The following is a 9,711-nucleotide window of genomic DNA, read 5'->3' as shown; positions in this document are numbered from 1 at the left end:
TAGGTGAGAGGGAGTGATAGGGATTACTTATCGATTCAAAATCGAATCGAATCAAATCAATTTGCAAGCTTCACTCGTAATGGAGAAATATGCCAAGTTTCAACTCTTGGCAAAAAACAAAAGCCAGACAAGTTACTTTCAGACTTCCATCCCCTTTTCCGACTGCACTCCCCTGGCAGGTGCATTCATAAATCTCAATTTTCAGCGCCAATGACTGGCAAAAGTTGCTGTTGCACATGTTTTTTTTTGTTTTTCTTCTATTTTTTATCATTTTTTTTTAAAGCATGCGAGCAGCTGCAGGCAACAAAAATGTTAAATTTAGAATTTCTCAGTGCACAGCAATTACAAAGAGACGGTTGGGGGCTCGCATCCGCCCCCAGTCCAGGTCCCCAGTAAAGCGTTTGCCAGTTTTATCTTTATTTCGACCTAGTCTACTTTATCGCTGCACCGTTCTGGCCATATCTTTTCTTTTATTTTGTGGCAAGCGTTGCCATTTCCGCCATAAAATTGGCCCCCAAAAACCCAAACTCGAGCCCAAAAGCCGCAACACCCATTTCGACCAGCCCTGGCGACCATAAAAAATTAACAAAATAAATAAACAAAAAATGAAACAGAAACAACAAATAAAAAAAAGGATAGAAAGAGACAGAGAATGAGAAATATTCTAAACGGGCAGCAGAAAAAAGGGTAGCATAAAGCTCTCGCCCGCAAAAATCGTAAAAAATTAAAAGTATCTCGCAGATACAACAGTTGCCGTAACACACTTCTCGCTGCTACAGTGTGTGCCATAAATATTGCTCTATGGTTTTGGTCATGCAACTAATTACATTTGCATTTGCCTGCATCGCCACTAAGGGATTCGGTATTTCACCAGGCCTCAGGCCTCAGATCAGCTCTGCGAACACAACAAATATTACGATAGAAATATTAGAAACTGTGCAGCCAGAGGCTGAGGCACAATTCCTAAAAAATGTTTGAAAATTAAGTACAACAAAAGTGTACAAGTTAGTTCGTTTGCAATATTTCCATGCAGTATATATTTTTTGACATTACAGAATATATTTTTAGATAGATATTCTGGTAAAAATTTGCCGAGATGGGAATCAAAGCCTAATATCTACGAAACACAGCCTCGCTTTCTCTGACAATCATTTTTTGAATTATTTAAGAATTGTGAAACAGAACACACTTTTAACAACATTTGATTGCTAATAAAAAATGCAATTAAAGTTATTTAACTCAATTTTTAAATACACATTTGGTTGTGTAATAAGATAGTAAAACTATCTGAAAGTCATATTCTATGTCAATATGCTTTTGACATTTTATTACTAACTTTAATTATGTAAATCTCTGCAAATTTTATTTTAAAGACGAAAAGAGTCTCTTCGTTTCCTTCATGCGGACCGACCGCTAAGTGTTACTCCACGAGGGGGGATGGCATGGAAATCTCTTCTAGAATCTTAACAAGAGTTACAACTCAAATTGCGGTGCCTTTCAGCGTTACGCTAGGATAATATGATTTCTGCTACCATGTGGATTACTAAGTAGAATATCTATCACAACAATGACTGTAAAAGGGGTCCCAATACAATGTCTTAGCTGTTCCCGTTAAGCTTTATGTGTGTTAAATATAACTCAAGCAAACTTATCTAATTGCCTTAATCCAGCTTTTTTTTCGTGTTCCATAAAATAATCATAAAAATCAGTCAAGTCGTTCTCTAATTATTGTTTGTCTACAACTCAGATCATTTATTTATAGAGATACGTACAAGTATTTTTAATTTTAGCTGCTCTGATAACACCTAGTTTTCCTTTATTATCTGTAATCAATTTATTTAAACTCACCCCAAAACTGCACAGTATCTTAAGCCAGAAGCTGCTCTTATCGCAGGTGCAGCTTCATTACAAATTATCCACTCGACTTATCCCCAACGAAATCGAAGTGTGCCCCCAGGTAATCAACACCTCGATAGACCCGCAACCAAACCACAAACAGCAAAAATCAATCGTGCTCAATCGCTGTATATATATATATATATATATTTTATTTTATTTGTTTTTTTAATTTTTACTCTTGACTTGATTTATTTAACTTTAATGAACTGCGAGCAACGGCAATGGGTGAAAAAAGGGAAGGACAGAAGGAGAGCAAGGGCAGCCACAGAAACTGACGGATGACAAACAAGTTAAGGTTAAAGGTGTAGGAAAAGCGGCCAAAAGCGAGCTTGAACATTTTTGACTCTTGGCTAGCTTTTCGACATGATGATGACCTTTTGGCCAACTGACAAACCCGCAAAGTCAACTGCAGCCAGTGGCCAGTTGCAGGTCGAATTCGAATCCGCCTTCAGCTGGCAACTTCCAACTCTCCGCCAACCGACGACTGCTAGAAACTGCCGCTGAACTTAACCTCAAACCTAATAAATAGCTTAATTAGTCTTTTGTCTGTGTATGTGTGTGTGTTTGTGTGGATGTGGGTGTGTGTGCGTGTGTGTGCCATCACCTTGACAGAGCTGCAGCTGGAAACAAACCCCAGGAGCTGACCCATGGCATCATTACACATTTAAACGGTTCACTTCCGCCTGCAGCAACCGCATCACCCGCACCACCTGCTCCACCTGCACACTCCGCACGGCTCCCCCACCTGCCTGGCTGCCTGCGTTTGTCTGGCATTGGAAAAAATAAATGTATATATAAAAATAAAACGTATCCAGTTATTGGCATGAAATGCGCATCTGGTTACGGGAAATGCTCGTAAATGTATTTTAAATTTAATGTCCGTCTACATTGTACTTAACAGGGACAAAAGAAGCAACCTTTAACTGAGTATAGAGTATGCCATTTGCATTGATTTCTTGATTTAACAAGACAATCTAACAAGCTTAGGACTTGGTAATCGCAGCATTGATAATGCATACTAAGAGTCATATTTTATTTAACACTATCATATAAAGTTTGCTTAACTTTATAAAAAATAATTTTTCAATAGAATTTAAGTTCTGAACAAATCTCTACATGATAACATAAATAGTAATTATAAGCTGAATATTAATCAACGATATAATTTATTTATTTGGTAATTAATTTGCAACTTTTGTAATAAGTTGTGTTAGGCGATGTTAAATATAATTCCTATGAATCTCTGGAGCCGTTAGTTGGGTGATAATATATATAATTTTAAAACGATATACAAATAAATAGGCATTCGTTCTCTTATCTATGTTGTCCGGGTTAAAATTGATAGTTAATCAATTACCACAAAAGTTGGACTAGAACTAACAACAAATTTAGGAATTTCTGCGCTATATTTCTTGGAGAGAAGTTAAAACTTTAAATAGAAGCCAAATTAGGGCCACATCATCAATTTTTAATATATTTGCAAATACAGTCAGACAGAAAGACATATGGATAATTGGGTGGATAGGCGGATAAATAGAAATGCAGACAGATGGAGGGTCATGATATGCAGCTACATAAAGATAAAGATAAATATACAGAAGAGGAAATAATTATATACACGGATGAATTACAGGACAGTCCGGTAAAATTACAAATCGATAAGCGGGCGGATAAACTATTATATAGCAGAACGTTTGGGCAGTCGGTTAAAATAATAGTTGAACAAAAGAATAAGCAGATGTACCAAAAAAAAAAAAACGTTTAATAACATACATATTAAACAACGTCTGCATGGAGGACATATAAACTTATAAAACGACTTATCTATTCGTCCGAGCTTCTGCTTTGTAAGCATTCAAAAGGATTGATAGATAAATTAACGAACTAGACACATTTGTCCATTATAAGCAGAAAAGCAAACGAGTTGACAGACGGAAGAATAAACGGATAAACAGATGGGTTAATTGCCAGTTGGATAAATGGATAGACAGAAGCTCAATGTGCAAACTTCATTAAACAATTGTAATACCCTCTGTTGGGCTTAAAACGGAAATAATAAGAAATGCTCTAATACCGTATACCTATGCACATAATACTGTATTTTAGGGGGTTTGTTTTAAACGCCAGTCGCACCACAAGGCTCCCATTAACAACAATAAGCAGCCAAAATAAACAAAATAACAACAACAAGAACAACAACAAAAACAAGAATTGTAATGAGCAACGCGACGGTCGCATCTCGCGATAATTATGTATGAAGCAATTATTTCGCATGTCCAGCAACAGCATCAACAAAAAGGGAAAGCAACAACAACAAACTCACACACGCGCGCACACACACATACACACACACACACACAGGCAGACAGGCAATAAGTGTTGTTGGGGTTTCTACGTGCGATCCACACAAATTGAAACGCGACGAGGCTGGCAACAATATGATGCTGTTGAACGACAACAACAACAAACGAGTTAAATGCCTGACTGACGTCTATAATTATAAAGCGGGCAAAAACAACAACAGTTCGCGCGAAATTTAAGCACGTGCTGCTATTTTGTGTTAATGATCGACTAGGAGATACCTCTTAGGCAACAATACATGCTGAATTTGACATCGCTGGCAACAAAAGGCCAAGACTGATATTTATTAGTTTATGGAATGTGTGAGATGTTATCAACAATACTTGTATCTGCAATACTATACGATAACTTTCCGTATATACCAAAAAAAAACAGGACTGAAGTTCGATATTTATCGATTTATGGGCATAATAAGAATCTGTATCGAAATTAATTAAAATAATTAAACAAATATCGATTTTTGTCGATTATGGGAATGAAGATGGCGTTATCCACAGTATTTTTGATCTTCATAAATCAGGACTAAAAAACGATTATTTTCGACTTTAGGCAACAACAGACGCATTATCAATAATAATTTGGATCTAAGCATACCATCTTTTATCTTTTATGCTCGAAAGTTAAGGACTGAAAACCGAATCGTATCAATTTTACAAAATATAACGTTAGCATAATTTTGTTTTTCGATAAATCCATACAGACAGACGAAGAGAAAGACAGACAGATAGATCGACTCGATATTTACTCAATATACCCTTTCTTGAAAAACACTCTCAATACAGGGTATAACAATACAACCCGAAAAAAATTAAGTGGAAAATGTGTATAATTAAGTCGCCAGCCCAAAAGTAGGCAATACAAAATACCCCAAAAATACCCACAGCTCAACAGAGCGTACGATGGAGTGGGAAACAGGGAAGGGCAAAGAGGGAAAACACAGTCAGCTGTAATTGCATTTGTATTTGTATTTGTATTCACTTGTATTTAGTATATTTTATTTACAAATCGGATTTTTTTATTGCCCACGCTACAACATTTTTATAAATCGAAATATACAATTTTCCCCACAGGATTTCCCTCACAAGCGTAAATATTATTCACTTGCATATATATTTACTTTTATACAATTTTAAGCATGTGTGAGTGTGTTTTTCTGTAAGTGCATTCTAAGCTGATTTTTATGGCTCTGTCAGTTTGTTTTTACTTCCTTTTCAAAAGTATTTTCGCAAACGTTTTTGTGATGTCTCTTAATTTGTTCCATTGTAATATATTTTTCTGATATATATAAAAAACACTTATAGATCACTTTTAAAATTTAAAAGTGTTTGGAAAGTGTGCAATTTTGCATTAATTTTTATTTTTACGTAAGAGTGCAAATATTTAATTTAAAACAAGTAAGAGGTTCTAGTCGGGAGCTCTCGACTAGGGGATACCCTGAACCCTCTTCTTCCAACATCAAATGCATATATATATTCTATTTTAGATGCTATATGTCAAATTTGGTGACTCTAGCTCTTATTATTTACCAAAATGGCCCAAAAAACAGGATATCGATATCGATTTTGCTTGGAAACTGAGTAAGTTATCGATTATCGGAAACAAACTCGATCTGCGCGGGAACTAGGAGCACCTACATCTAAAATTTCGTCTCTAGCTCTTATAGGTTCTGAGATCCTTTGACTCATACATACGGACGGACGGACGGACGGACATGGCTAGATCGACTCGGCTATTGATGCTGATCAAGTATAGAATAGAATAGAATGGGGTCGGAGATGCTTCCTTCTGCCTGTTACATACATTTGGCTTTCGCACAAATACAATATACCCTTATACCCATTTTTAATGGGTTCAGGGTATAAAAATATTTTCGCATTCATTATCGCTTGATATTTATATGCACACAACTTTCCAAATCACAAGCTGAAATCGATTTTTATCGATGTTGGGGTAATAGGAAGAGTTATTAAATTTGGATAGGATCTGCCCGGCCTGCCACTAATATTTTCTCGGCTGCAATCTACCCATTTCTGCCAACTTTTAAAAATAAGCACAGGACTTCAAAGCAAGGAAAATCCGCAATAACAACTTAAGCCTCTTGAATAATGTATTGAAAGCAGCTTTAGACATTTAATTGCTTGTCATTAATTTTTCACCTTTAACACTTTATTGCTTTATTTAATCCCCGATTTTGCTTTGTGTACCTCACGCCGTCAGTATTTGCTTATTGTCATTATGAAAGTGCACAACGTGTCCTCATATAGATGGGAAATACCTCCCTCTGTTTTTTATACACACTTCAGATTCACAACACCTGACCTGAATTGAAGGGTTCAGGTCAAATGCCAATTGTAATGCCTGAATTATGTAAGGGCACGGAAGGCTTGGGACACAAAATTGCGTTTGAGATATATAATAATTGCTGTTAGGCTTACCAGACTTCCTAGGTAACGAAAAACGTTGCCAACTCTTGATAAGTCCCGAACATATGTATGATAAGCTTCACTGACAACGTCTTCAAATCCAGAGCTTCGTCCAAAACGGCGACGAAGACTCCTGATAACGTGAACCATGAAAAGTTCAATTCGAAGGGGTACTTGCCGCTTTTACAACAGTTCTTGCCCATGTTCGTGCCACGCTCCAACGCCTATCGAAGCGTTCGCCTGTCACGCGTAGATTTCGCATGTAAATCTTGTCGCATTAATCCGCCGGCCTTAACGGCAATTTTTGTTGTTAACGTTGTCGTTGCTTGAAAAAGTGCAACACGCCCACGGGCACACACTCATATACATATATATATACATATATATATACATATATATATATATATATATATTCCGGCATATGCTCGTGCGGAGAGTACGAAAATGAAATTTAATTTTAATGCACTTAACACATTTTTCACTTAGCTGGAAAATTTATATGAATACTCGAATTCACATTTTCTGCCGGAATTTTTTTTTTTATATAGCACACACGCGTTTTTGCCGCCCATAATTACAAATTGATTTTTTTAATGATAATGTAAGGCAGTTGTAGCTGGTTCTTTCTTGCATACCCTGTAATAGAGAAGAGAGTATAGTATAAGTAAAAATTCATAAATACTTATGAGTAAACATACATTTGATCTAGGTACGCATGAGTATATATGCATATATGGAGTGAGTACTTTCGAGTACTCATGTACACAAGTAGGCGTGTGAGTAGGAGAATATATACTTCATGTAGTTTTAATTGTAAGTTTATTTTAAATATATAGATATTGTTTGGGTACATTTGAGTATATTTACTGTAAGGAAACATAAGATTTCGGAACCTCAACAACACAGAACAGGGTATCTGCTAGCCGAGGAAGTGCTATTTTTTATTTGGTAGGTTCTTGGGCTCATTAAGCACTTTGGGCAACAGTGATTAACACAAGCTGTTGCAGATACCCTCAAGCAGATAAAACCAGAAACGAAAAAAATTGAGCGCTAAAAAATGTGTAAAATGGGTGAATAACGCGTTTTTAAAGGCAGCAAAAGAAGTGAAAAATAAATGAAAAACATTTGAAAGAGTTAAACGCCTTCAACATTAAATTATTAGGGTATTTTTATTTGCAGAGACCATAAAAAGTATAATTGCAGTAAATATGAAGGGTAAGCAAAGAATAGTTAATTAAATTTAAAACTTTGAGACTTCATGTATAAAACTTCAAACACTTCTTAAAACTCTTTAATTGACTCCATTTCATTAGGTTATGCATTAGCTGCAATCGTTTAATGCTCCCAATAACAATAATGAAGCACTCTTCCTCTCACACTCTCACTAATATGGCATTAAAATATTCAATTAAATATCAAACAGCTTTACGTTATTTAATTACTTTTCATTGTATTTATATGCTTTTACTTTCGCACTTTTCCCAGAATTTGCGCCATTGTTACCAGGACTGCAACAACAAGCCCAAGTGGCATACAAAGAGAACAGCTTTATCTATTGAACAGAGTAAGAGTCCTGAAATTACAGACATATTGAAGTTTTCAATACTCTCAATTGCCCTTATATTTACCTTTCTTTGTTGGCTGCTCGTTTATAACAAATAAGATTTCCTTAAATTATGTTTCTTATTTACGGGGTATTATAAATGAAATGTAGGGAATATTGCATCGCATACAAACTATTCAAGCTTCTAAAACACAATAAGCTCTGCCTAATATTATTTCAAGTTGGTTTTCTTGAAACTAATTACAGATGTTTATATTTCAGGCTTTTTAGTAGGAGGTAAGTGTAAAAAGATATGCTCGATTTTTTATCCAGCAATCCAAAAAGTATCTTATGCAAAAAAGATAAAAAGGAGAAAAATAAAAATTTTAATAATATATAACTATAATGTTAGCAAAAAGTTTGCCTACTTTTCTTCAAACACCGCAATATGCTATTAGATTTGTATTAAGATCAGTTAACTATAAAAGTTCTGCTGAGAATACAAATTTTAACATATATTAGGGTATTTAGTCTTTAACAGCTCACATTAAGCTTGGTTTTTGTTTGTTTTCTTTGCCGCAATTGTCCAAGTTACGCACATTAATGTCAGGACAACGGGCTTGGCGTATATACAAATATATATATATATATATGTGTGTAGTATGTATTGTACGCATTGTTGTTGTGTGCGCGAGCGGGTCACAGTCAAGTGGTTGTCTGTCTCCACTCAAGTGTCAGGGTTGTCCTCGTCATGAGGCTGGCAAGCGGCCAAGTGACGTGAAGCTAGTTGAATGACATTGTGCGTGTGTGTGTGTGGTAGTGTGTGTGCCATTTTCACTTCCACTTGCCCGTTCCGCATTCTGCATTGTTACACACGTACATGAATGTACAGAGGCTTCCTTACTTGTTGGCTAGCAGTGTGAATCCTGCGTCTAGTCGTAAATTTTCCTGGGACACATTCAGTCTTGAACATCATCCTGGTCAGCTGCTGATTAACAATTCTCATCTGCTTGTTCTTCTTTTTGCTACTTGTATATTTACTCAAAGTGCCTAACATGTGTCTTACTTATAATCTCGAAGTAAGCTACAATTATAATAATTTAGTTGGAGCTATAAAAAAAATACCTCTATTCAATAATCTAAAAATAGTTTTGATAATTTATAAAATATAACAAAATTTATAATTAGAATTATAAGTATAGCAAAATAAAAAGCCCAACTTCCTATGTATCAATTTTTACTTTTGTGAAAGAAGTGTTATATAGAGATACTTTAATTACCTATTTTAAAATTCATTGATTATAATAATTGAAATGGAACATTTCCAAACAAATATTGTTCGCAATGCAGACAATAATTATGTCAGATCCAAGCAAATGTTCAGGTAATATTTTAATTGTATTTGTTTCATTATAAAGTATTATTCAGTTTATGGTAACCGAGAGCATTTAATTGTGATCAACCCCCGAAATAAGTGGCCCCTTT

The 9,711-nt window shown here is 35.4% G+C and overlaps 1 long non-coding RNA gene across 1 annotated transcript; it reads left to right on the top strand.

Moving 5' to 3' along the window:
- Nucleotides 1–7,515: 7,515 nt before the first annotated feature.
- Nucleotides 7,516–8,258, top strand: LOC115763080. The gene is made up of 3 exons (XR_004017860.1): nt 7,516–7,631; nt 7,691–7,898; nt 8,169–8,258. It is a non-coding gene; the product is annotated as an uncharacterized LOC115763080 (long non-coding RNA).
- Nucleotides 8,259–9,711: the final 1,453 nt, after the last annotated feature.

Source organism: Drosophila novamexicana, unplaced genomic scaffold (assembly GCF_003285875.2).
Source record: "Drosophila novamexicana strain 15010-1031.04,08,12 unplaced genomic scaffold, DnovRS2.1 tig00000689-arrow-pilon, whole genome shotgun sequence".
In the NCBI taxonomy this organism is placed as follows: domain Eukaryota; kingdom Metazoa; phylum Arthropoda; class Insecta; order Diptera; family Drosophilidae; genus Drosophila; species Drosophila novamexicana.
Note: the sequence above shows the minus strand (reverse complement) of the source record. Positions and strands in the feature narration are given on the sequence as shown.